Raw genomic sequence first — 4764 nt, 5'->3', positions numbered from 1 at the left:
AGCATTCATGTTTCTCAGGCACGATACCAAGCACTCGATGAGAGACGCAATTTGAGACATGTTCATATCAAAGACATTGGAACATTTGCCTTTAGACATTGTTTTATTGTTGCTTTGCTGCTTTTTTTTTACTTTCTTTTTGAATGTTATACAATTACACATCTTTCAATCCCAGGGTTAAGTGAATGTGGGCTGAAGAAATGAAGGTCAAACGTTAGACGAGGCTCAAAGTGGTTGATGAAGAAATGGAATGTGATTGAATGGTTAACAGGGAATGACAGGGTTGCAAAGGTGCCTCAAGTCATTGGTGTACCTTGTGTTTAGTTCGGTAATTGATTTTTTTTTTTTTTTGAGAATGAGTGAATGAAAAATGCTATGATCGAGATGTAAAGGAAATTTGCTCGTTTTTATTAATGGAAAAGGTGAACGAAATACATGAGACATATAAAAATTTGAAATGGAAAATCTATGCTAGACATGAATGGGGGAATGGAGATGAATGACAAAAAAGAAATCATGAAATCTTGCACAAAGGATCTGTTGTGCGCCTTGTGTTCATTACTTCTTGCCGCCTGGAGGGACAGGAAGTTTGTTTGCATCCACCAAGTCTTGAATAACGTCCTTCAAATTCCAACATTGCTCAGTAGTGTGGCCCCTTCCTTGATGGTACTTGCAATGGGCATTGGGATTCCATTTGGCGCTCCTTTCTTCAGGTTTTGGCTCTGGAAATGGCCCAATAGGTGTGATCAAGCCTTGACCGTAAAGGCGATCAAAGGCCGCATCATAAGTCATTCCTAAAGGAGTGTAAGTTCTTTTCTTCTTGGGCAATGGAGCATCAAGAGCTAACACTTCATTGATATCAACTTGGCTTATATTGTTGGTAGTATTTTCGTGCTTAGAAGACGAAGAAGAAGGATGGTCGTTCTTCTTGTTTTTCCAAGTGTTATTATTGTTACTACCAGCAGTCTTTATTAGCTCATCCTCGATATTGATGCCGATGTCGTATACAGCTTCGAAAGTGTTCAGTGGAAGAAATTTGAGATGTTCCCTATACTTGTGAGTCAGATTTTGAAAGAGGCGAACCATCTCTCTTTCTTTGGGAGGATCTACCAAGAGTGAAGTCGTTTCCCTCCACCTGTTCAGATAAGCGGTGAAGCCTTCATTCTCTTTCTGTTTGAGAATGGAGAGTTCACGTTCAGAAGTTTTAGTTTGAATGTTACACTTGTAACGATTCATGAAACTTTCGGTGACATCTTGCCAAGTCGCAGTACGCTTGGCATCTAGGGAATAGAACCATTGTTGGCAAGCATGTTCTAAGAAGAGAGGGAACACCGTAGGGAAGAGTGTTACGTCCAATCCCTTAAGAGCCATGGTTGCAGAGAACGCCTTCAAATGGAATATTGGATTGTCAGTAGGCTTGAACTTTGGAATATCAGCAGTGGAGAACTTTTCAGGGAGTCTGTCTTTCACATCCAAAGGAGTGGGAGGCTGTTCCACATAAGTGAAATCCTCAGAAATCTTACTCATTTGTTCCTTCAGTTTGTCAAGGGTGGAAACAGTGACCTTGTTTTGTTCCATGGTAGTGACCCTAGTGGTAAGGGTTTGCATCATGGAAGACAGTGCCTCGATGGATTTGTTGATGTTCTCAATATCTTCTTTAGTGGCCATTGTAAGGTGATGAGTAATGGAGATGGCAAAGTTCTCTTTGAACGCCTATTAGATCTGAGAGATTGTTGCGGTAATGACTCAAACTGTATTAATCTATCCCTGTTTCTTGACCAAGTACTGTGAAATAAAATAATTCACTTAATTGTTTGACTCATTGCTCAAGATAGGAAAGGAAGGAAAAAAAATAGACATTTGAAAACAGGTGAGAAAACTCCACTCATTTTTTTATTATGACGAAAAAAGGGTGCATGAACCTAATATACGATCATAAACGACCTGGTGCACGACTCGAATCGGAACATAAAGAAAGTGTGTGGACTATACTTGACTCGTGAGTGACTAAGTGATGTTATAAGACTCGTGGTATGATCGTATGGCTAGACATGTGAACAATAACCAAAATGACTGACGCGAGGACCAAATTAACACGGAAGACTTGACTAACACGACTTTTTTTTTTTTGGAAAATCCACCGTGTCACGGTGGAAATTGCCGTGACACGGTGAACTTTCCCGTGCCACGGTGGATGCTGACGTGGCACGGGATTTTTTTTTTTGCTGCAGGTCCACCGCGCCACGGTGGACTATGCCGTGACACGGTGGACAGTCCCGTGTCGCGGCAACCCTCCCCTTTTTTTTTTTCCTAATTACTAAGTGAGTACGGTCCATTGGCAATCGTTAGTCATAAAATAATCCACCATAGACAAAGAAAGATCGTTAAGGTTAGGATCAAAACGACCAAACATAAAACATGTAGGCACAATGATGCAAAGAATAGTTCGCAACCTAAGGTCAAGTTCTATGTTCGACTATGATCAAGTTTATTTGGTGTCAATAGGGTACCATGGTTAAGAGTTTGGACGTGTTAGCAAGGCAGCCTCCCTTGAGGGTGTATGCCAACGGGCGGTTCCGCGAGTTCGTGATGAAATCGAACTCGACTCCATGGTTTGGGTGGATTTAATAACTCGGATGAACCCTTATTGCCATGAGCGTTTTTGGGTTGATAGAGCTTAAATCCCCCGGGGCTAAGACGTATGTAGAACACATACGTTTTTTCAGGAAAATCGAAGGAAGTTGACTGTGAGAAGAGAAAATAAGCCACCGGACTGATTTTAGGACTGCCGTGACACGGCAAAAATTCCCATGCCACGGTACTGCACACCGTCAGACGGTGCACTGTACCGTGACACGGCAGTCAGAAAATCTGACTGGTGCCCTGTTTTCCTTCGTACGTAATCAAGTTATTCAATTTTTCCTACGGGACAGACCTAAATGCGACGTTAAAACTTCTATGCATATGCAAAAATGCCAAATTAATCACAGGAATATTTTTTCAAGAATCTTTCAAGTCTCATCCACTCATCTTAATTAAATACCGATCACTCAAATCGATAAATAATCAAGAATCCTCCCCAGTGGAGTCGCCAAATTGTAGGCGTCGCTCGAAGTGCGCATACGTTAAAAGCATTTTGTGAATATGCTTGGCACTTATAGGAAGTGGGAATTGACATAATACGATTAGGGACAAGGAAAGTAGGGAGCCGCCAACAAGTTTTTAAGGAACTTGTAAACACTACTACAAAAATGGTCAAAGGAACCTATAATAAAAGACCCGTTGATTATTTCAACGGCTCTCTTTAATATAATAGATCTGATATTAGAGATAACGGGTCTCTTATGTATCAAAGGGCCCACCAAAAGATAGAGGAAAAAAAAAAAAGAGACCCGTAATTGACTTAACAGGTCTCTTATATGTGCAAGGACCCACCACTTAAAGGAATGATAACAAAAACCCTATTTCTTCTCTTCATATTCCCCATTTCAATTACCCTCCTTCACGCCGCTTTCATCCTCCATCACTATTCATCCTCCTTCTCTTTGAAGAAATATCTTCTAATAAATCAAGTCTCAACTCTCAAGAGAGGGAAAATGATAAAAGCTCTCTACAACAATGGGTTCTCCATTACAATCCTAGATCCGCTTTCTCTCTCTTCTGAAACTGCTCATTCGGTCCTTCCCTTTCTCGATTTCTCATTCCTCCTTTTGATTCGGCGTTCTGCGGCTTCTCGCTGGTTGTGTGGTGGTGTAAGGTGTCCTCCTCTAAAAATAATTTCAGATCTTATTTGGTATTAATTGTAATTGTTCTTCGGTATTCTCTTCTCTGTAGATTTTGATATTAAGGTTTTTTATTTTGATTTTTTTTTTCTGATATATTTTTTTTAATTCAGCGAATTGGGCTTCAAATTGTGTAAATTTCCTTACTTTTCTTGTCAATTTATAGTAATCTCCTTATTAAGTTTGTTCATTTTTTTTCCTAATATATCAATCGAAATCCTCAATCGAATCAATTGTTTCTCTAATTTCCTTGCTGTGATATTTTTCTTTACTTTCGGCCTCGATACCCTCTCTTTTGCATGAACTTCTAGATCCAAACAAATTGAGGATACAAAATTCATGATTAAATAAATTTAATTTGGGGCTTTTCTATTCTTTTTTTAAAATTTTTTTTTTTGGAATTATAGTTCCATTATTCATGAGTATTTATTCATTTTCTACTTGAACAGGCTATTTTATAGGTCTGCTCATTTGTAAGGGAATTGCATTCAAGCAATTCAATTTGCTCACCGAAGATATCTATCGACGTAAGCCTAGTTTTGTCTTTTATTTTTCTTTTTAATTTGTTTATATGGAATTCTCAATTATAACATTCGTTATTTTAATTTTGTTTTTCAGATCTGCTTGATGTGGTTACAATCAAACAAAGAAGATATCAAATGGAGCACTCAAGTCTAATTATGTAATTGTAATTGTAAATTTCAATAAATTCAAACAACCTTTTTGTTGGGATTTTATGTTTATTGATTTTTTTTTTCATCTCATCAATTTGAAGTATAATTTGCATGTTACAAACAAATTAAGTGTACAAATTAAGTATACAAATTACTAATACCAATTTATCATTTAGTCCTCAATTCTTCCGATTTGTATACAACATAAAAACAAAATTAATTAAAATATAAACCGCAAAAAAAAAAATTAATTAAAATGTAAACCGCAAAAAAAAAAAAAAAAAAAAAAAAAAAAAAAAAAAAGATTT

General features: G+C 37.7%; 1 long non-coding RNA gene across 1 annotated transcript; it reads left to right on the top strand.

Moving 5' to 3' along the window:
• The first annotated feature begins 3488 nt into the window (after positions 1–3488).
• On the top strand, positions 3489–4546 carry LOC145639940 (uncharacterized). The gene is made up of 3 exons (XR_014114940.1): positions 3489–3757; positions 4232–4309; positions 4401–4546. It is a non-coding gene; the product is annotated as an uncharacterized LOC145639940 (long non-coding RNA).
• Positions 4547–4764: the final 218 nt, after the last annotated feature.

The sequence above is a fragment of the Chenopodium album genome, chromosome 1 (assembly GCF_948465745.1).
Source record: "Chenopodium album chromosome 1, dcCheAlbu1.1, whole genome shotgun sequence".
NCBI lineage: Eukaryota > Viridiplantae > Streptophyta > Magnoliopsida > Caryophyllales > Amaranthaceae > Chenopodium > Chenopodium album.
The sequence above is the reverse complement of the archived record's forward strand: the minus strand, read 5'-3'. Positions and strand labels throughout refer to the sequence as shown.